Source organism: Syngnathoides biaculeatus, chromosome 6 (genome assembly GCF_019802595.1).
Source record: "Syngnathoides biaculeatus isolate LvHL_M chromosome 6, ASM1980259v1, whole genome shotgun sequence".
NCBI classification, from domain to species: Eukaryota; Metazoa; Chordata; class Actinopteri; order Syngnathiformes; family Syngnathidae; genus Syngnathoides; species Syngnathoides biaculeatus.
Genome location: NC_084645.1, coordinates 12043209 through 12069514, shown reverse-complemented (window position 1 = coordinate 12069514; position 26306 = coordinate 12043209). Strand labels below are relative to the sequence as shown.

General features: G+C 41.6%; 1 protein-coding gene across 1 annotated transcript in view; it reads left to right on the top strand.

Moving 5' to 3' along the window:
- LOC133501889 (zinc finger protein 469) overlaps positions 1 to 26306 on the top strand; it is a 256716-nt gene that overhangs the window by 204682 nt on the left and 25728 nt on the right. The window contains exon 6 of the mRNA XM_061822033.1: positions 4226 to 4409. The gene's annotated coding sequence lies outside the window, so the exon portion shown is untranslated. The remainder of the gene's footprint in view (positions 1 to 4225; positions 4410 to 26306) is intronic.

The following is a 26306-nucleotide window of genomic DNA, read 5'->3' as shown; positions in this document are numbered from 1 at the left end:
TGAAATTCCTAGAACTAAAGAGCGGGCAACTGTACTGGACAAAAGTTTGAGTTTATGGAAAGGGATGAATGTGATTGGCTGCTGGTATATTGAACAAACAAATGCAAAAACAACGGCTCTTTCCAACCACAAACACACACAGTGTACACTGTTTTCAGTCTAATACTTATACAGTACATGTATTACGTATCTGACATCTTTCATGTGTGCAGCCAATGGGTAGCAGTGTGCGGTCACTGTATGGAGCTGCTGTCACCGGTCCTAATTGGGAGTTAAAGACAGTTTGGTGTTCGCAGCAAAGGGGATGCCTTTCATTTTTTTGGCGGTTTGGGTGTGTCAATAATCTGACCCAGAATGAGCCCTGGGACAATTGCAGTCACAGAACAAACTCTGCTTGCAGGAATTGTTTTACAAAGAGTTTTAGGGTGGAAGCACATCACTGTACCCTACATACAGTAAATACCATGCCAACGTTTTATACTCATGTTCTAATTGCTGCATACAAGTCAGGTACATGTCTTGATCTTTTCTTGCAAGAATAAAATGCACTGTGAGGTCTTGCTAATGGGTTGGACCAGGTGAGCCAACCTGTCAGTGGCACAGAGCCAAAGCAATTGATCACAAATCCAACACAAAGTTTTAACCTTTTCTTTCGATTAAAAATTAAGATTAAAGATTTTTAGATAGAAGATCCATCCATTTTCTGAGCCGCTTATCCTCACAAGAGTTGGGGGATGGTCAGAGCCAATCCCAGCTGTCAACTGTTTGCCAACCAATCGCAGTGGATTAAAGATGGAGGGGAAAAAATAGTTACCATAACCCACGTTTATTGTTGGCAATACATTCCAAACCCACCTGCAGGAGGTAAAAAATTTGTACCCTTCACACATATTTTGCACAAATTTAAACTTCGTAAAAATGGAATTTTTAAACTATCACTTTGTGTCTATTGTCAGGCTTTCATTGTGAAGGTGTGGGGGATTATTGTGTATAATAAAAAGAAATGAGTTGACGCGTGCTTGCTTCAAACTTTTTGTCACTCCCAGTTGTAATTTACTGTAAAACTGACACAGAAAACAAAACATATTAAATATTGTTTACTAAAACACCAAAATATTCAACCAAATCTAATCAATCAAAGTCAGCTAGGGCAGGACGATGAAAAAGTAACCAGCAGGTCTTACTCACAGACGAAAGGTTTAGGTTTGAACGTCAACTCATTATGTTGTTTGCATGTTTTCATCACTCTTGTGTGGGTTTTCCCTGGGTAGGCCAACTGTACGTAAGGATGATAGGGGTGAATTCATGTTGCAAGGCTTCTGGGACCACACGTTCCGTGGTGTCCCTCAGTGGTGACCCCGTTTTCGCCCGAGTTGAACGTCCTACCCACCTTCACTTCTTGCACTGGCTTGCCTTCTGGCTGGGACGGGGGGTGGCGACTGCTCAGTCCCTGCTGACTATTGGGGCCTCTCGCTCCCTGTTATTGGGTGGAGGGTAGCAGTGATGGGACGTGCAGGATGGTGTGTGTCCTTCAGTTTGGTTGGCGGTCCAACCCTGGTTCCCTTCCCACCAATTGCACTGCTGCACGTACTACCCCTGTTCTGTTTCTGTCCTGTCCCATTTTGTTGTTGTACTGTCCTTAATTGTCCGTAGGTGTGCATAATAAGTAAGTGTGAATGCTTGTTTGTTTCTATATTGTCGTTGATTGACTGGCGGCGAGTACTGGATGTATCCTGCCTCTCACCCAAATTCAGTGGGGACTGGCTCCAACTCACCCTTGACCCTAATGGGAACAAGGGCTGGCGAAAATGAATGGAGGCTATATTTATTTTTTATTTTACACTTGCTATGTTTGGACTGAATTCAGTTGAATTTTTACTGATGTTTCTTTCCTTTTAAGTCGACGTAGAATAACAGAAATAATAAGAGCTGTCACCAAGAAAACATGTTGCAGTAGTACAGTACAGTAAGTGTTCAGCTCCAAACCAACTACCTAAAATAAATTATGAGTTGCTCTTTAAAAAGAAACTCCGCCACTCCCCCAATATAACTGAGTTACAGTAATCTTAGCTTTGAAAACAAAAGCACAAAGATTCATTATCCCCAAAACAGACCAGTCTCACCAAGATGTTGCGTAAAAGGTTTGCTGCCAAACCTCTCCATTTGTATAAACCTACTTACTGTATTGTGTGCTGTACTTTACAAGTCATCCCAGCTCCTAGGGGTAGAACGGGATATTACTGCCTTTCAATAAAGTCCACCTGAACACTAAATCCCACTTTTAGAAAATTATGTGTAACAGACAGCCTGTCATTATGGCTCTCTTTTGCCTCATTAAATGGCCCAATTGCTATTTTAGCTTATCTACTATCTGTACAGTAATCTCCATTTGTGTTTCCATAGCTGACTGTAAACAACCAATGATTTCAGATATTTGATTTGTGGTTTATCCATGACTTAAAGTCAGATAACACCATTGAAGATTCCTGATAGAACTTTTTTCATTTCTTTTTCTTTTATTATAAAAGTGAACTAAATTTGGTTTATCAGCCCTTTTCTGTCATCCATACTGTGCAGGTTTATGCAAGTGTGTCAAACCCCAACCCCAGAACGGGCTTTTCACAACCTACAATGAAGTCAGCCCGTAACCTTAAGTACTGCTTTGTGGAACTGTGTAAATTTGACACAATTATGCCACGGAGAGGGTCTGTGTAGGTGTTAATGCTAGAGTGGGAGAACGCCAGTGATCTGTAATCCTTTCATGCCTCATCCGCCGCTGCAAAATGTTTGCTTTGGTTAACCTAAATCGTCTCTGGGGGATTTTGACTTGTGAAAAAAAAATGTTACTGCACCTTTAGACTATTATTACTATTATTCCTGTCAATATGTATCATCAAATGTTGTTTTTGTTTTTTTTTTTTTTTTTTTTCCCCCCAGTAATGCAGGTCTAACTCTCCACAATAAAAACTACTTCAAGCAGTGGCCTGTACTGACAGTGTATGGGCTATAACGATCCACTGTGGTCGTGTTGCTTTCAAATTGTCTGTAAGATCAAGGCCTGTCCGGGCTATGTTGTGCACCGGCGCGTGACCTAACTGCAAATGAGCTCCCACAGATCCTTTTGAGCAATCTCTACTTAAGGCAAACGCCCGCTGTGCACTTCTTGTACTAGCATCATTATGTTTTGTTTTTTTACTCTGTTAGAAGCCAACATCCTCTCATCTTTAACCCAACATTTTGGGCACCGTAGCCTGGTTTAAACCCTCAGACTTGGTAGATAATGGTTTGTGTGTGACTTAGCTGAGGGCAGGGTGCAGTACTCGCCTCAGTTGAGTGTGGCCAACCCCTCATAATTATAGACAGTAAAGAGCAATGAAGTCTTTCAGGGAGAGGGAGAGTTCTCTTGGGTTTAAGGAAAAGAGATGGAGGCGCAGTGTCTCAGTCTGAAGATGGACAAACCCAAACTGTCATCCTCAATTTATACATGGATCACCGATAACAGTTAATACCATGGTGAAAGACGGGTTGATTGACACTAGTGCACAGAAACAGACGTTCGCCCTCATTTAGTGTGATCTTACTCAAAATCTTAATTGGCAAAGTCCAAACATTCCCCATTTCCATAATGCGTCTTCGCTGGCTGTAACTGTCAAACTGATCAAGCATTTTGCACCATGTGTCCCAGTGAGAGCGTCTGTGCTTTTCTTTCCGTCGGCCTGCCTGTCTGTGTCATTCGGCCACCCTCCACCCCTTACGCTTAAGTCAATCCCCACTGCTTTGCAATCTTCACTTGATCCAAATTGAATTCTGCTCCTTCTGTTTTTCTTCTCCGCACTCATTTAATAGCCCAACCGCACGGACACATGCACGCCATCCACGCTTATTTTCGAGCTCTTCGGCTATGAGGCGGCAACACTTCTGACGCAGTGTGCTCATGTAAACTTTCAATACAAATGAGATTTTGTGGAATCTCGTAGTATGCCATCTTTGTGTCTTTCCATCTGCCTCCTCATCTTTCTGTCCCCTCTCTGTGTGCACGGCACAGTACTGGCTGGTGTAGGCCTGAGAGGTTTTCTTTGGCAGTCTGCTCTCCCCTTGGCTGGGGCAGGCCGCTTGCTACTGGCTGCAAGTTGAGAGGGGAAGTGAGGAGGTAGCAGGGAGGGAGACTGGGGGAGTGGAGGCGTGGTCTCCAGCTGGTAATGAAGTCTTCTCTTTTCATCCTCAGAAAGCAGAGTGTTAGTGGACGGGCCTGGGATCTGCGCAGCTCCTCTGCTTTCGGCCGGGTGACACTCCTCAGCGCTCCCTGTACGTCTCTGCACCCGTCTCCGCAGCTGAGAGATACGCACCGGCCGAGACGCGACCAGTCATGAGGCTTTTCCTCTTGCTCACTCCACATCAGAACTCTTGAGGTAAGCATTCCGACTGCTCCTGCTCTCACTGCACTCCCATACTCTCTGTCTGTCTGCTTTGATTGTTGTGGTGGGGGGTTGGAGCGTCATGTGGGCTGTCCGATCCAGGTCCCTCCCACTTTTTTTTATAAGCATGCATGTGCGTCTGTTTATGATTCCACTATGTGAGATAGAGCTGTGTTGATGTATCATACATGATGTGTTTACCTACACACACCTTTTACCTGACAGTAGGTCCACTCATTTATATGCTGATGACTTAACTAAGGATTGGTTGATACTCACCAGACGTTATATGCACATTTGTGGAGTTTGACAGCACTGGTTAGGTCCATGCAGTGATCAAACAGTGCGGTGTCACTGCTTGTGTGTTTACATTTGTGCACTAGCGGTTTGTCTTAGGGCGGATATATGCAACTAGCTTTTCAAGCTCATATCTATAAATCAAATATACAGGAGACAGTCTGTACTCTTCTGCAGCCATGTGCAGCAGGCTTTGATGTGATTTCCGTGGATGTGTCCTTCTCCCCACGGGCCAATTCAAGATCCTGTCTACGACAAACCCAATTTCATCCACATTCTCCTGGAAATACATCCATCTGTATGCTTTCACTTGTCTCCTTCCTGTTCGTTTTCTATTGTGTGTGCTTACGTTGCAACCGCTCCTCAGTGACGTCTTATTTAACCTTCCAATCAACACCTCCTCTAGCCTCATTGACAGCATTCAAGTGTTACCATCGATGTGTACTGGTCTGAAACAACTTATAGGGAACCAGTCTTTCCGATACCTCTCCTGGAAAAAAAGAACTTAAGTGACTTTCCATTAGTTTCTGCTGGACCATGAGAATTATGGTTTCCCAAATGAATAGTGTACAGGAGCCCAGCTTAATTGAAAAAACACAAGTATGGTCTGCCATGGTGGAGACGGTCCTTGTGTCATTGCTGAACTGTGTGAATGTACTTTCCAGAACTGGCTAGGAGTGAGGGAGAGAGGAAAGTGCCGAGCATGAGATAAAGGCAAGGCACAAGAGACGTAAAGACCAAGTTAAAAGGGTTATGAATTTATTTTGCTATACTTCGTTTATTCATTCATCCATTTTCTGAGATGCTTATCCTCACGAGGGTCACGGGACTGCTGGAGCCAATCAGCTGTCATCGGGCAGGAGGTGGACTTCACCCCAAACTGGTTGCCTGCCAATCGCAGGGCACATGTAGACAGACAACAGTCGCACTCACAATCACACTAGGGGCAATTTAGAATCCCCAATCAATGCATGTTTTGGGTGGATATGGGAGGAAACTGGAGTTCCCGGAAAAAAACTCCACATAGGCGGCGTCAGGATTTGAATCCCGGACCTCAGAACTGTGAGGCAGACGGTCTAACCAGTTGTACACCGTGCCACTATCCTTCATTTAGTTTGTTGATATTTAATCCTCTGTTCTGGCAGTGTGTCTAAAAGCTGGACAAAATGGCAGAAATAGATAACCATGAAAACGTTTCCTGATCATTAAGCCTCAAAGAACAACATTACCCACAGTCAAACCTGCTTGATTACAGTCCAGTAAACAGCAGTTTCTCTCACATGATCCTCCCAACAGGCAGCCATCATATTTACCTATCCTTGGAGCAGAAAGAGTTTATTTAAACTGGACCACCAAGAACTCTGTAGAAGAATCCTTTAGGTGTTACAGTATTGTATAAACAAGACTAGATGTTTTCAATTAATCATCTGTGAATAGATGCGTCATTTTCACAGGTGTCTGTTTCTTTGCTGGTCCCCTGCAGTCTCTGCTCGGGTGATGCTTGAAACCCTGTCACTGGTTTCAAATGGCACATTTGTCAAACACATGTTTGCCAGCATCGTCTGTTGCCAGGGCTTTCTGGGCTGCAAGGGAAAGCATCTCTTGTTGACTTCCCCGCTGGGTGGCTCAGTTGTTTGTCAGTGCACCGTGACTCCTGACCCTGCTACCACCTCTAGCCGTCTCACTGCCTGTTATTGTAACCTTAGACTCACCTACAACCCCACCACCTCCATTCTTCCACCGCAGCCAGTCTGACAGATATTTGGAGATCAACACTTGTGACGCTGAGTATTGGGGAAAGCCTATGGTCTTTAATCAGTAGGAACATCCACAGGGGTTCTTGGATAGAAAGGCCAGCAGATCAAATTGTTCACTGAAAAGTAAGAGTATGTATGAAGACTGCTGTCCAAAACACAGACAACCCCAGGAGGCCATTCCGTTTATTATTAATCCACCTTTGCATTTTCATTTGGGCCATACCAGAGTATATCACCGATGTTACTCGAGCTCTACCTCCTGCTCTTTGTGTGTGTGTGTGTGGGGGGGGGGGGGTTCATTGGCTAGTTTAGTTTATCATCTCAGCAACCACAGGATAGACCAGTAACTTAGGTTACATAACAGCATAGAGGGTATTCCTTCCTTAATTCCTATGTGGAGTAGTCAGGGTCAAGGCTTCTAACTTTTCTGACGTAATAATTACAGACACTAGATTCAATAAATGTGACCTCATCTGAAGTTAAAGCACCTATTCGTTAGAATAGTTTTCCCAATAACAATCAATATGATTACTGTCGTTTGTTGAAGAGAAATGCTGTATTTGAGAGTATCAACATAAAATGATCATCTGTGTCATGACTTAGGACCACATTTTGCTTCCTTGACAATTTTGATTCGTCGGTCAGGTGACAACACACTAGTAGTATTAGTAGTCGTAATGATTTTCTTGTTTCAACTCACTGATGGATGACTGAAATCAAAATACAATTTCACTACGTATTTTGGTGGTGATAGTAAACTTTTTTCAAAATTTACAAGCATTTCTGACAGATCTCTATGACTAAAGCTGCCATCAAAAAAGTTATCCACCTTAAGATACTGAGTGCATTCATGATGACAATTTATTCTGGGTCCGGATAAAATAAATGGTATGGTCGTGTAATTTTCAGGGGAATTTAAAAACTAAATTAAAAATCTCCCCTGTTAAACGTTTATGAGTCAGGGTTTCCTTGTATACATTATTTTTTTTTGCAACATGAACTGAAGATCAGATAGCGATGAAATATGGGTTATATAAAATAATATTCCCTTAGGCCTTTGTAAAATTGTACATTCCGTGACCTTTCTTACAGCTGGCATCTACTTCCGTGTCAGATAGGAGTGGCACCATGACTGAGTTTGTTCTGATTCAAATCCAACTGTGAGTGTAGATAAGCAAAGTAAAATCATCTGTTTTTAGTTACGAAAGCATTTTTCCTCCTTTTCCAAATTCCAATATTTTACCGTGGTAAATGGCTGCCTTTGACCTGTAATTTTAGTTTAAATCTCTCAATACTGGATTTTAACTTCTACTGATTAAAGTTAAAATACGATACAGTACATTTGTGTGTTTAGTAAAATGATTATAAGAAGTCATTGGTAACGTCCACAAACTCTTTGAAGTACTTTTCCTGTTGATGGTGGCTACCTGGTTTGTCCTCACCTGGAATTTCGCGTTGCTATTTTCATCATTTTCAATCCCTGACCCCACCTCATCTACTCCTCCTCCTCTTCCTCCCTATCTGTGTCCACCCTTCCAAACACATTCAGCATATTTTCCATCCTTCCAAATATGACTCACACACCTTCAATCACAACGGCCTCCTGAGAGCTCCACACGCATTCCGTCACTGGAGCAAACGGATGCGTAGGTGTACAAGTATATGCTTGCGTGTATCTATTTGTTGAGTGCTGTGCATCCTTGACGATGAATTCAGATCTTGGTGTCACAGAATGCGATAATCTGGCTGTCTGAAGCAACCGTCATGTGTTCATTAGATGCTTTATTCAAGGCAGAAAATTGGCCTGAATATTTGCCTTGCTCTTGTGCTCCTGCTGCTGCTTGACTGCAGACCGAGCAGCTCTGATTGATTCTGACAGTGACAACAAGAACAGGCTGCTTGCAAAGACTTTGGGAGGACCTCCCCCTGTAACCACACCGAAAAGTCATACCAAAGCCAAATAAAACAATGGAACGCTTTCCCCCCCCTCAAACCTCCTTGGAAATGTTCGAGCCTAGTGATACAGTGTTAGTGAAGCATTACCAGCACACACGCAGTCCCTTTTTTGAAGTTTATTTTGCATTAAATTGTCTCACTGGACTTGTGGACTAGACTAAATGGATTTGCCAAGCCACTGAAACAGCCTCCGTGTATACACTGAGTTGATCGGGCCTTTTGAGAGAGAGAGAGAGTGAGAGAGAGAGAGAGAGAGAGAGAGAGAGAGAGAGAGAACTAAGGGGAGTCACCAGTAAATTATAAATCAGACTTGGCCGAGCTCCTGGAGCTAAAAGAGTTTCAGAGCTGCTTTCCCTTTGTCAAGATTTCTGCATTCCTACTCTTCCCCTCTCACTCATGCTCTTTCATTCCAGATGTGGCATTGTTAGAAGGCACATTTGTTTTGGGCCCGTAGACCTGTGCAAAGTTTGACGTCACTCTCTATTTCAAGGATAGCCTTATCAGGCAATTGGAAAGGAGTGCGGCTGTGGTCTGACTTCAAAGTTTGGGATGAGGGCTCTCGATGACTGTCACACACGTTGCGCCAAGCCGGGTCACAGATGAAGAATGAAATTTGTTGAAAAGCTTGAAAGATGTGTCAAGAGTTTTGTGCAGTCAGCCTGCTTTTCATGAGAATTTGAACATTAAGCGAGGCAGGGAAGCTTTATATGGTGCATTTCATATACAAGGTGACTCAGCGTGCTTTATACAGTAAAACGTGTTTTTCCCCCCCTTATCACTACGCATATAAGTGAACGAGGCATACCTTTTGTATGAAAAAAAAAGATTGCCTTTTTATACTTTGAAAGGGCAGATTCTTAAGGCCAAGTTGATACATGCCTCTGCTATACTATGTATACACAATACTCCTTTATACGTTTTTATCTTTTGGCTATTGGTGTAGCTGGTATTCATTTAGAAATCAAACAAAATGAACACCTTTTTGTGGGGTAGGGGGTCTCTCTGCAATGACTGCATTTATTGTGAAAGTGTTAGCATAGCGGATAGTCAGTAGCAAAAGATTATCTGGGTCCACTGTCAGATTCCCCATGGGAGCTCTGCCTTCAACTCTGTTTGAACCTCAAACACATATATTTGTCAGGTCTTCTCTAGCATCTTTGGTTTAAATAGCTTAAAGCTCAAAACCTGTTGAATATTTCCGGTTCAAATGGGCATGTTTACTCCAGCTTCATCGCTCACTCTTCCCTCCCCTTACTCAAGAAATTCACATTGGCTTCTTGGCCTTTTTGTGAGATGACAGTTGGAATGTCAGCACTCGCAGATGACAGCCATATTTCCATTAGTCATATGCGCATTCATGCGCTGGGAAAGGGAAATCACTGTTGTGTATAATGCACTTCTCGGACTGTGTATATTGCATATGACCTCCTCACATCGACTCCCACTCAGTGAGTACAACAACCTGACAATGCGTACCATTATAAACACCTTTTTCAAATAATTTGTTGCGACATTTCCAACAACTCTTTTTTTTTTTATGGTTTCTATCAACTGGGCCTTGATTGTTTTTAAAGTGCTGCTTGCCTCACCTGTGCAGCATAACAGAGCGTTGTTCTTTTGTAATCTCAGGTGCGGTTCGATGAATTCAACACAGATTACTGTGCATAAAGGAAATGCAGATGTTTTGGACACAAAAAATGGCTGGTCTCTTTGACTCTAGTGCAATATGTCAAACACATGTCCATATTGACGCACAGAAATGCAAACAGCTCTCTGGATCATTTAGATTTGTGTGTGTGTGTCCAAATTCTTTAAAAAAAAGGAAAAAAAAAGCAAGCAACATGTTCGTCCTTTCTCACACTCTTAGATGCACATGCACACACACAGTCCAGCTGGCTGTCGTCCAGAGTCTCATACAAAGTGAAAGTACGAGAGTTTTGCCCAAAGGTAAAGGGGTCAAGCACATCTAGGTGATCTGTGCTTCCGGCCCATATTTTGTTTAGGAGTATATGTTTACATGTCATGCAGTCTTGTCCGACACTTGTATACACCCCACACCCAGGTTCAAGCACGCACAGCTGGCACAGCCAAACATACTCTCTGGCTGTTTTAGGGAAGAGAGAGAGAGAGAGAAATAGAGAGTGAGTGAGCGTGTGCAACTGCTTGTGTGTGTGTGTGTATGTGTGTGTGTGTGTGTGTGTGTGTGTGTGTGTGTGTGTGTGTGTGTGTGTGTGTGTGTGTGTGTGTGTGTGTGTGAGTGTGTGAGTGTGTGAGTGTGAGTGTGAGTGTGTGTGTGTGTGAGTGTATGTGTTGTGTGTGAAGCACATAATGGATCTTCACACGCTCTTAACGTTGAAAAACAAAGCATACCAGAATTCTCAAACTTAAATATGCAGCGATTAGTGTGCAGTTGTGTGGAGATATAAATGCACTTCTAATCCTACAAACAAGCTTACCCAGACTGGAATGATTTGATGTGTGTTTGGCAAAATGTGTGAGTGTTCCATCAGTTACTGCCTTAGGTTTTTAAAGAATTTTGCGGGCTGGTCTCTTTATCTTCTTCTCCAACAGCCTGCATCTTGCGCAATCAGCCAAAACGTTGACTCATCCATTTCCATTCATGAGTCGAGATAAATACTGAGCAACACCATTGATGAAAGTTGCTCCAAACAAATAGGTTTTTCCCCTGCAAATGTGCAGTGTCAGTCCAAACGTTAGCGCACTCAACGCTCGCTTTTCAAAGTATTACTGTTACTGCTAAAACAGGTGGCTGTGCACTAGTGAAAATGGGATGGACAGGTCAGTCGGGTGGCGGGGCGGGGTAATGACAAACTTCAGTATATCCTGAAATTCAAACATTATAATTTGAGGGTAGTATCAATTTGGTTGCTTTTTCCTTTTTGTCCTTGTTGTGTTGTTTACAGAAGCCTCGTGTTGCTTATATACTTTGGAAAGTTGCACGACATAATGGGTCAGGAAAGAAAACCGTAAATTGGATTATCCATCTTAAATGTTCCAAATGTCAGTAGACAGTTGCATATGCCAAGCCATAAATAAATATTTCACTGATTGCAAAAGCAGGAAATCTTTGCCCTTAAGTGGAAAAAAAAGTCTCATTAAACCTTTGAAAATAGCCCCGGAGCAAAGTTGGACTTCACTACGAAGCTTTGTTATGCTAGAGCTTTTAGTTGGAGCAGAGCTTCAGTTTTATGGTCACAAAGCTCTCAAACTGTAAGTTTGTACGGTAGAATGCAAGTAAAAGTTGTTTATCTGTCATTGTCTGTGTGTGTGTGTGTGTGTGTGTGTGTGTGTGTGTGTGTGTGTGTGTGTGTGTGTGTGTGTGTGTGTGTTGTGTGTGTGTGTGTGTTTGTGTTTGTGTGTGTGTGTGTGCAGGGAGGGCAGGGGCGGGCATGTTTTCACCTATATTCACATGTGTTTTCGTTTGAAGGGCTCTTGCGGCTTTTTCATGCTATCAGTTGGTTATATCTCAGCAGTCCAAAGTTGGTGCCCACCCCTTAAGTTTCAACCTCAGCACAGTAGTGTGTATCTCATTTCCGTGTTTGGATGTAGCCTGAAACTGCCACACAGAAGAAAGGGATTTGTTATGTGAACCATGTGTGACGGCTGATGCACAACTTGAATATGTGTGTGTGTGTGCGTGCGTGTGTGTGTGTGTGTGTGTGTGTGTGTGTGTGTGTGTGTGTGTGTGTGCGCGCGTGCAGGGTGTAGCGTGGGCTGGGGGTCCTAAAAGCAGGCCAACCTGGTTCCTTTCCTATCTGATGTCAAACGTTAGAATGACTGTGAGTGTAGATCTCATTATCTTTGCATGCACTGAGGCATATAATGACCATTGGTAGTTGTTTGTTAACCCTACAATGTTGCCTTCTGCTCAGATTTGAAAGTTGTCTTTTCGATGAAAAAATCACTTTAGGTGTAATAATCACAGGAAAAGCAAAAATAATGATAATAATTTGTAAAAATTACTATACAGGCCAAGGGAAAATTTGACTTTTTTGTTTCCTTTAAGAAGGAATTAAAAGAAATGGCAAAACGTAGAGAACAAAATAGCATCATACTGTATGCTCTAAACATAAATCATCACCTTATTAAAAATAACAACAACTGACCAGCAGACGGCATTCTTGATTAAATCCCGGTATGTGCATTTCCGAGAATTGTGTGATCTGGTGCTTTAGTGTCTGTGTTTTCCTTTAAGAAAGTTATCTGTCAACAGTTCTATTATCAGGGCGGTGACACTGGAATTACACATCTACGGTATTTTTTCGTCTTGTCACATGTGCGGACAACAGCTGTTATTTAAGTCCTTGGTATTTCAGTTCTAATTCATTGTACACACATAGTGTTGTTGAATAGCTCAGATAGATGGAAGCTGCACAATATGTGCTTTTGAATGTATTCATAGTAGGTCATACCATGTCATGTAAAGGGTTGGCCTCACAGTTCTGAGGACCGGGGTTCAAATCCCGGCGCTGGCTGTGTGGGGTTTGCATGTTCTCCCAGTGCCTGGATGTGTTTTTTTACAAGTTTTCCTCCCACATCCCAGAAACATGCATTAATTAGAGACTCTAAATTGCCTCTAGGTGTGATTGTGAATACGGCTGTTTGCCTCCATGTGCCCTGCGATTGGCTGGCAACCAGTTCAGCGTGTACCCTGCCTCCTGCCCGATGACTGTTAGGATAGACTCCCTCTCCCCCGTGACCCTTGCGAGGATAAGCGGCTTGGATAATGGATGGATGGATGGTAATTAAGGGTAAGTCTGAGGCAGAGACAATACTTACGTACATTGCAAGATTATCGGCAATAGTTGTTACAGTGAATGTCTAAATTCAGCAGCAAACCGTTCAACGGCACAGAAGTCACAAATAAAGGCCTTTCTACAGTACTGTATATTCTTTAAATAAATAGATAACAGTTACGATGTATGTTTGTGTGTCCGTGGTGTGTGCCTGCTCCATCCTCAGCCGATGTTATGTAATACTGTAGACTAATACAATATGTATTGTTATGTCTCACAGCTGTATTCCGGGTATGGTAATAAGCCAAATCCTCTGTAGACCTGGAGATAAGAGGCGTTTTGTGTTGCACTTGTTAGATGGCAAAACTTTGGCATCCAGATCCCCTCTTACAATAGAAAAGCTCATATTGAAATCAGCCTGTGGATCACAAATGGCCTTTAGTTGTAGCTGGATTTTATTTGAGAAGCTTAAAGTCATCTAAGGAGCTTAGCGGTCTTGTAGACGGAGCTGTGCACCTGGGAGAAGGATGAGGGAATCCCCCAGGCTGTCTCACATGAGACTAATATTATCTTTCATCTTCTGAACAACTCTTATTCTGTCATCTTCCTACACTACTTCTCTTATCTCGAGATATAAATACAGTACATATCCTTAGTCTCTGATGCGCGAAGAAAAAAAACCAGCAATCTTAGAGGCTCAGTGAGAGGCTCAATTGCTGTGTCTTCCACTGCCCCCCCCCCCCCCCCCCCCATTAAAATGACAGAGCAGTGAGGGAGACACGAGGTGGGCAGGGCAGAGGTAGTACTATCAGGTTTCTCTTTAACTACAGCACCCACTGGGGCCAAGCCAGAGAAGCCCAAGGGCTCTTCATCTTCCCAGGAATGTTTTGTTGATGAGATATTGTGATCGGTCTGAATGTGTTATTCCCTTCCAATTTACTCTTGTTGCTGACATTTTATTTCTAACATTTTTCCTCGACAGTACAATGAATAAAATGTATCACTGTTGAGTCCAAACGGGGTCTATTCATATTTTTTACAAATCAATAATATTCATGTATCCCCACTTTTTACAGATATTGTATGCGTTATTAATCGATTTAACATGCTGAAAATTGCATGATAAAATCTATGAATGCTGTTGAATACTCAATTGTCTGAGAAATGTTGTAAAATTCAACCTCTTCATTGAATCTGCCCAAACCGTACGGCATAATTGTCACCTAAATTGAAAGGCAGGATTTTTTTTTAGATGATAACGAGGGAGTCTAAGACACGTTTGAGTATAGTTGTTTTCTTAAAATCAGTTGCTCTGGTGCTTCACTGCAGAAGTAAACTCGTTTGTCAGATCATCATTTTAATAAATGAGTCCAAGATCTTTGAAAAAGAGTTTTGGAAGATGACATAACATGGGTGTTTGCTTTTGTAACATATTAAAATATTTTTGGGTGGTTTAGGGCTTGGTATGACCACAGATTTTGATATCGAGAGCTGGTGCCTGGAGACCAACAGTATTCTATTATTATAATAAATGGCAGTGTAAAATAATAAATTGAGGATTTTTAAAAAAAAATTATTCAATTACCAGTTAAACATGATTTTAGAAAGGTGTTGATGTTAGTTATACAATGATGATGATAGCAGTATAAAATGTAATACCAACTTGAACAAAGCTGTGTTTGGGAACTCTGTAAGATTTTTGTTTAGTTTTGTTTTGTTTTTCCTAAATAGAAAATTTTAGAGGTTTGAGAATTCCCGCCAACAGTGTCAGTATAAGAATGGGTGGACCAGAAAGTTGGAAGCATCGACTGTACAGAATTTGAGCAGTTGTTGCTGCGTTGTGGCATAAGTTTCAGCTAGAGAAACATGCAAGCTATGTTTGTGTCGCTGGAAATTTGCTTAAATGTGGTCCCTCTTTTCCATCATCAGCTCCCAAGGCATCAATCCAGTATGTTCATGAAGCAGCCTTTTGAAGTGGTTTCTTGTGCTTTAAATCATCACTGGCATCTGTGATTGAAGTCATGATCTAGTTGCATTTATCTTTCTAGACATTCTAATGTGCAAAGTAAAAAATATAATTCAATCTGAATTGCACTTAGGTGCATCATAGTACATTTTTCCAGGAAATTTGCTCAAGTCCCCAATGGGCAACACATCCAATTCACATAAGAAAAATCACATAGAAAACCACAAAAAAAATGTTAGTAAATTGTAAAAATACAGAAATAATGTCGATCTTATCTCAATTCACCCACAAATTGACTTAGGGTGAAAACTGGGCCTTTTATTGGGTTTATTGTACCTTTTGCCATCGAACAGAAGAGAATTCAATTGCTCTGCGTGTCACGATACATCGCTGGCATGAATATATAACCAGAGGCACATTTGTAATAATCAATCATTTTCAGACAAATTGAGTGAAATTGGGTAATTTCCCCACAGCACCCCTAATAATTGCTTGTGACACACCCCCTGGTTGTGGATCAGTACCCTTCACTCTAGTGACATGATTAAATAGAGTGGTAGTTGCTGTTTGGACACATCCTCTACCCGCCATGACTCATTTTCCTACTGAGTAGCTTCTTAAAGAATCAAAATTTAAATTTACTTACTTTTTTTTTTTTTTTTACTTAACTTTAACAACAGCATGCTTGCACTTTTTGCCCCTTCCCCCTTAGTTAGTGCCATCATTACGATGCCACACATTTTCTTTTATCAAGCACAGACCTGCAGGGTTCAAACACAGCTGTCAGAGAAGAGCCAAATTTTAGTCATTATTTTGTGATTTATCACTCCTGAATTCCAGGGACTGACAAAGCACAATATCTTACAGTTTCGTTTGGCTTGTAATAAGGAGAACTGGGTTCCATGCCTGGCAACCCAGATCACCTACCGGTACTTTAGTGTGTTTTCATATCAATGATACCACATCAAGTCACGTTCACCGTTATTGGTACTGAGGAAGTTTAAATTCTAAATTTGGACTATCTCCTGAAGAAAATGAATCAAGTGAAACACTCTTCTATACAGAAAGAGCAAAGGAAAAGAGCATATTGCATGGTCGAAAGAGTCAGCAAATGAATCCTGATCTCAATACAATTGAAAATCGTTTGGGGGTGGGGGGCGATAGCTCAAATCTGCCATTTAGGAAAATAACCCTGTAAATATTCAAGAGCTTGAACAATTTACAAAGGAAGAGCAGGACTGAATACCACCTGAAAAGTGCAAAAAGCTTATAGTTGGATACAAGTACAAGTTTTTACAAATTTTAAGGAAGGCGCCAATACTGCTTCGTGTGCTGTTTTCTTTTTTTTTTTTCCTTTGAAGTTCCAATAACTAATTTGAAAAAAAAATCTATGTGAGATGATTAAAGCATACTGAAGATGTGGTCTTGGTTCATTTCCATTTCTTTCTGAAGATATTCTACAGGTTATGAAAAAGAATAAAGGGGTAATGTAATGTAAACCAGTAATGGTGTGCATGACTGTAACTCTCATACTAATGCTGTAACACTGATTTTAATTTTTAGATGGTTGCAATATATATGTACAGTGGTGCCTTGGTTGTCGACCACAATCTGTTCCAAAAGGATGATTGCTCTGGATTGTTGACCCTAAATATTTGAAGTCCTCCACCCTCGCTATCTCTTCTCCCTGTATCCTCACTCTTCCCCCTCCACCTTTCTCATTCATGCACATATATTCTGTTTTACTTCGGCTAATCTTCATTCCTCTCCTTTCCAGTGCATGTCTCCATCTTTCTAATTGTTCCTCTGCATGCTCCCTGCTTTCACTGCATATCACAATATCATCTGCGAACATCATGGTCCAAGGTGATTCCAGTCTAACCTCGTCTGTCAGCCTATCCATTACTACCGCAAAAAGGAAGGGGCTCAGCGTAGAACCCTGACGCAGTACCTACCTCCACCTTAAATTCTTCTGACACACCAACGGCACATCTCACCATTGTTCTGCTGCCATCATACATGTCCTGTACTATTTTAACATACTTCTCTGCCAGACTAGACTTACGCATGCAGTACCACCGTTCCTCTCTAGATACTCTGTCAAAGGCTTTCTCGAGATCCACAAAGACACAATGTAGCTCCTTCTGACCTTCTCTGTACTTTTCCACTAGGATATTCAAGGCAAATAATGCATCTAGGCATGAAACCATACTGTTGCTCGCAGATACTTACTTCTGTCCTGACTCGAGCCTCCACTACTCTTTCCCATAACTTCATTGTGTGGCTCATCAACTTTTTTCTTCTATAATTCCCACAGCTCTGAACATCCCCTTTGTACTTAAAAAATGGGAACTAGAACACTTTTCCTCCTTCTTCAGGCATCTTTTCACCCGCTAGTATTCTGTTGAATAAGTTGGTCAAAAACTCCACAGCCATCTTTCCAAATTGCTTCCATACCTCTACCGGTATGTCATCATGACCAACTGCCTTTCCATTTTTCATCCTTTGTAGTGCCTTTCTGACTTCCCCCTTACTAATCATTGCGACTTCCTGGTCCTTGACACTTGCCTCTACAACTCTTCCTTCTCTCTCATTTTCTTCATTCATCAACTTCTCAAAGTATTCTTTCCATCTATTTAGCACACTACTGGCACCAGTCAACACATGTCCATCTCTATCCTTAATCATTCTTACCTGCTGCACATCTTTCCCATCTCTATCCCTCTGTCTGGCCAACCTGCAGAGATCGTTTTCTCCTTCTTTCGTGTCCATCCTGGTCTTCATATGGCTCTTGTTTACCCTTTGCCACCTCTACCTTTGCCCTACTTCGCATCTTGATGTACTCCTTTCGCCTCTCCTCAGTCCTCTCAGTCTCCCACTTCTTCTTCGCTAATCTCTTTCCTTGTATGACTCCCTGTATTTTGGGGTTCCACCACCAATTCTCCTTCTCCCCTTTCCTACCAGAAGACACACCAAGTACTCTCCTGCCTGTCTCTCTGATTACCTTGGCTGTCGTAGTCCAGTCTTCCGGGAGCTTCTGCTGTCCTGCCTTCTTCTTCTTCTTCTTTTCCTTTCGGCTTGTCCCGTTAGGGGTCGCCACAGCGTGTCATCTTTTGCCATCTTAGCCTATCTCCTGCATCTTCCTCTCTAACCCCAACTGCCCTCATGTCTTCCCTCACCACATCCATAAACCTTCTCTTTGGTCTTCCTCTCGCTCTTTTGCCTGGGAGCTCCATCCTCAGCATGTCAAGCTACACTCTCCCCTGCCACTACTTTACAGTCAGTAATCTCCTTCAGATTACATTGTCTGCGCAAAATATAATGCACCTGCGTGCTTCTACCTCTGCTCTTGTAGGTCACTAAATGTTCCTCCCTCTTCTGGAAATAAGTGTTCACTACAACATCTCCATCCTTTTTGCAAAGTCCACCACCATCTGTCCCTCAAAGTTCCTTTCCTGGATGCCGTACTTACCCATCACTTCTTCATCGCCCCTGTTTCCTTTACCAATATGTCCATTACAATCTGCACCAATCACAACTCTCTCGCTGTCTGGGATGCTCAGAACTACTTCATCTAGTTCCTTCCAGAATTTCTCTTTCAACTCTAGGTCACATCCTTCCTGTGGGGGATAGCCGCTAACCATATTATACATAACACCCTCAATTTCAAATTTTAGTCTCATCAATCGATCTGATACTCTTTTCACCTCCAAGACATTCTTAGCCAGCTCTTCCTTTAAAATAACCCCTACTCCATTTGTCTTCCCTTCTACTCCATTGTAAAATAATTTAAACCCTGCTCCTAAACCTCTAGCCTTACTACCTTTCCATTTGTTCTCTTGGATGCACAATATATCAACCTTTCTCCTAATCATCATGTCAACCAACTCCTGAGCTTTTCATGTCATAGTCCCAATATTCAAAGTCCCTACACTCAGTTGTAGGCTCTGTGCATTCCTCTTTTTCTTCTGACGACGGATCCGGTTTCCTCCTCTTCTTTGTCTTCGACCCAGGTTAGCAGTGTCGGGGGCGGGCATGGGATTCTTTAGATGAATGCTCATATTTGTTTGGCACAGTTTTTACGCCGGATGCCCTTCCTGACGCAACCCTCTGCATTTATCCGGGCTTGGGACCGGCCTACAAATTGCACGGTAACAGAAAATTAAATAATGCGTTCCAAGGCTAAAAAAAAAAATGTTAACACAGAAATTAACATGTATAAAACATTTAACTTGCAACTAAAGGGTTAATAGAACAAAAAGAAATGCAAAACAATCAACTGTTTCAAATGTCTTCGGTGGGGGTGACTCGCCCCTTTTTAACAAAGAATGAATCTCATGTGGACTGTTTCTGTTGTCTTTTGAGAACCTTTCTGATGTGGCTCGGCTTTGAACTTTTCCGTGGCAGCCTTGTCCGAACATGCAGCCACTCAATGGCGAACAACGGAGTGTATCCCACTTCTTTTGCAGAATTTTTTGAACCATCCTTGACTTGCTTTGAATTCAAAGCCCTCAGGAACTAGACTAGGGTCTTTTCTTTTTAAATCTGTATACATATTTCTAGCTTTGGTGCAAATCTCTTCCTCGCCAATCATGCCCAGTTGCATTCGAATATCGATTTTCGTTTGAAAACCGATTTGTACAAAAACAAAGACGTTCAAAAACCAAGATATTATTCATCCATCCATTTTCCAAGCCACTTATCCTCACAAGGGTCGTGGGAGTGCTGGAGCCTATCCCAGCTAACTTAGAGTAAAAGGCAGACTACCCCCTGAAATGGTCCCCAGTCTGTTGCAGGGGACTTATAGACACGGACAACCACTGGCTTTCATATTCACGCCATCACTGAGTGGGACGTGAACCCACGCTGCTTGCACTGGCGAGTGTACCACTACACCATCAGTGACCAACATATCCTAGCCAAGTGGCCAACTGCTTACATATGTCACAGTGCAACACTTTTTTCAGGCTTCCGTGTAGCACATTGCTTTAATGCTTGGTAATGCTGTCACTCTTGTCTTCTGCAGAGATTGCAGGTGACACAAATATGGAGCAAATGCTCAATTTTAAAGTCTTACATAAAATAGGGAATGTTCAAATTGATCATTTTTGTGCCACCATTTGCCTCCATTTGTGCGACAAATCGTGAAAGCAGTGTGCTATATAAAGTCTAAATAAGGGTGGGGGGGTTTATAAATTAAACTTCATGACTTTTTGGGAGTAAAACATTTTTTCACAGTACAAGTAAGGGGAAACCCTTTGATGAATTGTATGTTCTTCGCTGCATACTGTGTACAATAGCTAGAGTTTATCACATTGGACTTATTCTGAAGACGATCCAGGTTGTGGTCTGCTCCTTTCCCAATTCCCCATAAGTGATACTGACCATGAATCATTATTTCGACTGATACCAAACTGACTGGATCTCCTCTATCTGTCTCAGGGAAATCAGTTTTGTCATTTAACTAACGCCGCCACTGACATTCAAATCATTACCTCTTGTCTGACGCTTTGTTACTTGGCAGAGGTAATAAAAAGCACAATATTTTCAAATGTTCAGAGCCACACATTGGGAATAACAAGAGCTGTATCCCCGTTTCAATCAGGCCTTGGGTCAGTGAGAGATGGCCCAGTAAAACCAGAGGACCATGTATTCCCCTCTCATTTAAAAGTGAAGAGTTTGTTTTCAAAACGCGACATAGCATTTTTTTCAGATTTACGAAACTCGCGCCAAAATTATCCAGCTCCGAATGGTAGTTATCGGGATACTCTGATTTTTGTTCAAAGTGCTACATATCGTTCAATATCAGCCAAGGAAGATCGCGTTTTATTTCAAAATGCGACATATCGAGATCTTATTTAGAGCAAAATGCGACATAATTTCGTTCAATCAGCGTGCGCTGCTGAAGCAAGCAGCATCCAATCAGAATTCGTCTAGAGGGAAGTTCTGGTATCTTCCACATCTAATTCTATGCAATCTTTTTTTTTTGGCCATTTTTTTATAAGGAAAGTTATCGGCTATGACTTGAGAAAAGTTGACATTAAAAGGAAAACAACACCCTTGGAGTAGACTCAATTTCTGTCTATGAGCATTATGAATACTGTTATTATTACTACAGACTTATATCCTATTCTGGAGTGTTCTTTCCCCCGACAGCGACAGCTATAAATAAAATCAAAAGAAAGCAGACTCAATGAGTCAGATTTCAAACAGTGAATTTGTGAGTTTGAAACTGATTTCATTTTGGAGACGTGTGTATGAGATCGACTACCTATTTTTTTTCTGCTGGTATCCCTCGCAACCCATATTAACCTTGGTAGACTGGTTTGAAGCAGTTTACTTTCTTAATGATCTCACATCAACTTATAAACAAAATTAATCAACTGAGTGACACAATGCCTGCAGATGTCGGAGTGCAGAATCGCATACAGATACACAAAATTACAATGATGTAAACTCAGCCTTTCCAAGACCTCATATAGAACAAACAGTTTCTAAATAACTGAAAAACACCTTTTTAAAAGACATTCCCATTTTTTCATCTCCTTTTTCAACATCTGACATTAGTGAGCTAATTGTGAAAATTGTGACTGGTGACTGACCCTTATTTCTGATACCTAACTCTCTAAATGTGGTGGTCATGGTCTTAAATATTATTTTAAAATGCTTGAAATGTTGAAAGGCAAATAGTTTTCATGATTGCCTATCAAAAGCAACTGATTTAAAAAAAAAAAATACAGCTGCTCCTGAACGTTTAAGTCAAAATTTGGACATGTCTCACTTTGCCAAGAATAGAATGTTTGGATATGTCTCATTTTGGAGAAAAAATGAAATTTGTCATCAAAAAAACTCGGTGAATATTAAGGCCAATATTTTTTTGTAGTATGGTGTTTAGTTACTTTTTAGCATCTCTTTCCATCCCCCGATAGTTAGAAACATAAATTGAGTTTATTGTTTTCACTTCAATACCAAGCCCTTTTCTCAAAATGAAAAAAACGGATATGTCTCATTTTGAAAACAAACTCTTCAAGTTCAGGCCAGAGATGAAATTACCTAAATTGTGTGGGTAGTACAGCACTATAGCAGTTTGCCTGAGAAAACGGTCAGGAGAGATTCACTGTGCATTTAGGTATTGGCGTATTAAACAGATGTGTTTTCAAAACAGCTTGTGCACACAAATCCCCCTTTTATTATCAGTATCTCAGACTCACCCATTTCTTGTTGTTAAGATGGAAATGAGCAGCCCCCACAAGCAGAGAAAGAAGTTTGGTCTGTCGAATGATGTCAGTGTTTGGAAAGGATGACTGTATTGGTGGTAGAGGCTGAGATTAGTCTAGCGGAGTAGATGAGACAAGAGCATGTGGGGGAGTTAACATGAGATCCCCCACAGAGATTCTGAACTCAGCCTGAGAGAGTGAGGGAAGAAGACGCCTTGCAAGACTGAAGAAAAACGTTACACTTTATATCTTTGTGTGAGCTAAAAATAACCTCCCCTCTCTGCCTACTGCCCACTGGGCCAGGCTTATTAAAAGAGTCCGTTTCAAAGAGAGAGTGCGTCTGCGCTCGAGAGGGAGAAAAAAAAGAGGGTTGAAAAGGGACAAGAAAAGAAGGAGGGATTAAAATGGGAAAAGTGAGCTCAAAGGGGCAAGGCTGAGCCAGTGTCAGAGCAAAAAAGGGAGTGACGCAAGGAAAGTTGGTGAATCCTTAAGATCGTGAGAATGATTTTGAGAGGGCTGCTCAGTGGATTTTAAAGTTCCCTCTTCGCATGCCAGTCAACCAGTTAGGCTCTATGCAGCGCCATTATATTACCATTTGGCATTTGTATGTGGAGCTTCTCTGAGCAATAATAGCTCTCAAACCTTGGAAATTTAGTGTAACAGATGAGTCTTTATAGGGCCCGGTGGCATGCTCCTTTAAGAGGTTCACCGTGTAAATAGTGAATCACACAGCCCATACCGTCACCCATTCTTTAAATGTTTCCTTGCTTCCAGCCTCTCAGCTTCCAGTCTGAGTCACAGCTTGCTACTGTACCAGGTCAGACAGCCACCCAGTCTGATGTGTCAGCTTTGTGTTCCTTTCCTCTGACTTCCAGGAAAAGAAATGGAACAGGACAGTGATGGTTTGTTTTTAAGGGGAATGGGTGAATCTCAATGAGAAACATTTCATAAAGATGGCTGCAGGTTCTAAGAATACTGCACACGGTCTCTCAAACGTTTAGCTTTCCACAGGAAACTAAAACAGTCTTTGTCCGAGACACTCATCTGCTCAAGGTGGGGAGAATCCTCTCGACTCCACACACCCATGGTTTTTCTGAAGAATTTGGAGCAAATCCTCCAACAAGTGGATTCATTGTGTTCACCGTTATGATGAACCAACGTGAACGTCCCTTTGACCTGTAGTTAAAAGCTGCTAATTCGACAGTAAGCTTGTTTCATTTCCAAATTCCAGCTAAAACAGTGCCTTAGGGAAACCAAGCCATCATTTAGACACATCCACAAGCTCTCTAGCCTTTCTTCGGGCACACACTCTGTGATTGCCAGCAAATTACATATACTGTGGATATTCACTGATGATATAAAGACCACTTGGCTGCAAAGTTCCAAATTCCAGCATTGGAGTTGCCTAACGTCGCTAATGAACAGTTCAAAGCAAGATGAAGGTTGACGTTGTGCTGCCACGTTTGTCACACAGGAGCAACTTTAACCAGTCCACATTTCAGAAGCCTCCACACCTGGTAACCCCCTTACCATGAGAAGAATGGAGCGTTGAAAGGCTGTTGTCTCTACTGAGGTTGGAGAGAATCCCACAAACATATTAGTTACAGATATATATACTACTGTAGTTGATATGTGTTTGGTTTGACATCTACTGGCATATAGCTGAATATTCTAAATTCAGGTGAGACCTAGCCTTTAGTGGTTATTCCATTAGTACTTGTTTTCTGTCTCGACTCTACTACTTGGGTTTTGGTTGCAGTTTTTAACATTTCAAATGTTCTCACAACATTATGAGCCTATATATCATTTTAATTGCTTCCGGCTCCTCTTCTGCATGTGTGCATCATAGTAAGGGTTAAGGAGGATCTTTTCTCTGGAGAGAATATACCAATCAGATGGGAATGTGTTCTCGCATTATTCCTTTCCAAGAATCGTTGCATGCATCGACTCCCCCACAAAAGCTTTCAGTGCTTGAACTTGATCTGTATTTTGGGGAAACAAATTTGATATACTGTATCTTGGCTACATTTATCACAGAGGAAGAGATGCAATACGACAACCCTTCCATTTGCTATGTATATTATCTGATATACAGTACTTGGATGGTCGGATGGATGGAAGCATTTTTAAATATATAAAACAGTGAAGAAGACCGATATGGAAATTTGAATGAGACGCCTAATTTAGATTTTTTTAATTTTTTTTTTATAATGAGTAGTATTTTTGACACATTTTGCTAATATTTTTGTGTGTCTTAATTCCACGCGGTCGTCACAAGTTTGTTAAATTTCCTGCAGGCCTGTGGGCTGAGGCTTTGCCATCATAAATGAAGCATGATGATAGCATGACAACTTGAAGTCAGGGTATTTCAGGCAAATGAGCAACTGATTATAAAGTTGTTTCAACCCCGTGTTTGTACTGTAATGTGTGGTGAGAGGTCAAAAGCATGGATAGCCTTTCAGATGCTTGCTCCTCTGTCTCAGGCTTAATGGAGCGTGAGATGACTTGCTATCCCAGCCAAATGTTTTCTTCGTTTCCTCACAGGCATTGTTAGCGCTGGTTAGCATTTTATTTTTTAAATCATATACAGTATATTTGTACCACACAGCCTATTCAACGCAACAGCCATGGAGAAAGCGAAAGTGAGACCCTAAATAGGAGGCGAGCTTGCGAGAATGCACTTCGTGTGCGTGTGATCAACTCATTGGCCACACCTGAATAAAGCGACGAGATGGATGATAGTCTTTTTTTTTTTTTTTTTTTTTTTTTTTTTGCCACACCGTCACGCAGTCGATCAAAACTGCCTCGCGATCAACTGGTCGACACATTGAGCACCCCTAATTTAGGATGACTTCATTGGCAGAATTTTCCAAAAGGAAACTGAACTCCCGCAGGCACTCTCGATTTTACTGACCGGGGTATGTGCAAAAATTCTGACACCAACTGTACACAGTGAATAAAAGTTTGTTTTTTTTTGTGTTGCCCAACGGGACAATTACATTCACACACTGTGGTGTGTCTTAGGGACTTACTGGTCTCAAGTTATGCTTCCCAACCTTAATCAATGGCTAAAGTACTCCCCAATCAAGGATAAATTCTTTAATTGATCATGCATGTATCACTAAATTAATTTGAAAAGATCACAGACACTATATAGACATAAACACATTTCAGAGTAGTTAGTATTTATGTGAAGGCCAAATAGAGATGATAAGTGACTGTCTATGCAAAAAGAGTGAGAAAGTCTTCAACACTGTATTTTATTTGTCAGCCACAATGGAGTAAAGTGTTTGAGCAGATCTGTTTGACAACCAGCTGTAAAAATAGGGAAGACGGAAGCAAAGTATAATTCATGTGTTGTTTGACGGAATTCCAGCTTGGTGTACTGCTTTGTTACATATCGCGTGCTTGAGAGATTTGATATAGGAAAACAGTCAACTCTCACATATTGCATACTGTATGTACTACAAATATATTGTAGCTATTCAATACCGTGTGTTCTCTGCATAACGTGCCAGAAAGAAAACATTGTCTTGATAACTTTGACATTAAAAAGTGGCTCTGGAAATGCCATTGAACGATTGTATTTTCTACTAGTTGTGCTTTCGATAAATACTCAAAAATAGACTGCATTCTCTTGAGGTCACTCTTTGGTTTGACCCCGCTGCTCACCTGACACACACACACTCGTCTATGAAGCCAGAGGCGCAGGGTGTGTTTGTTGCACAGAAGACACTTTATCTGTACTGACCTCCAGCACTGGTCTCTCATGAGCCTGAGCCGCTCTGAGCGGAAAAAAATGTGACCTCTGCCAGGGACTTTGGTCTGTTCTTCCATCTTGTGCTGACTACAAAGAGACACCGGAAATGGGATGAAAATAATTAACACTAGGCTTGGTGGATTGACTTTAATCAAGACAGAAATGAGTCTTGTAATTATGG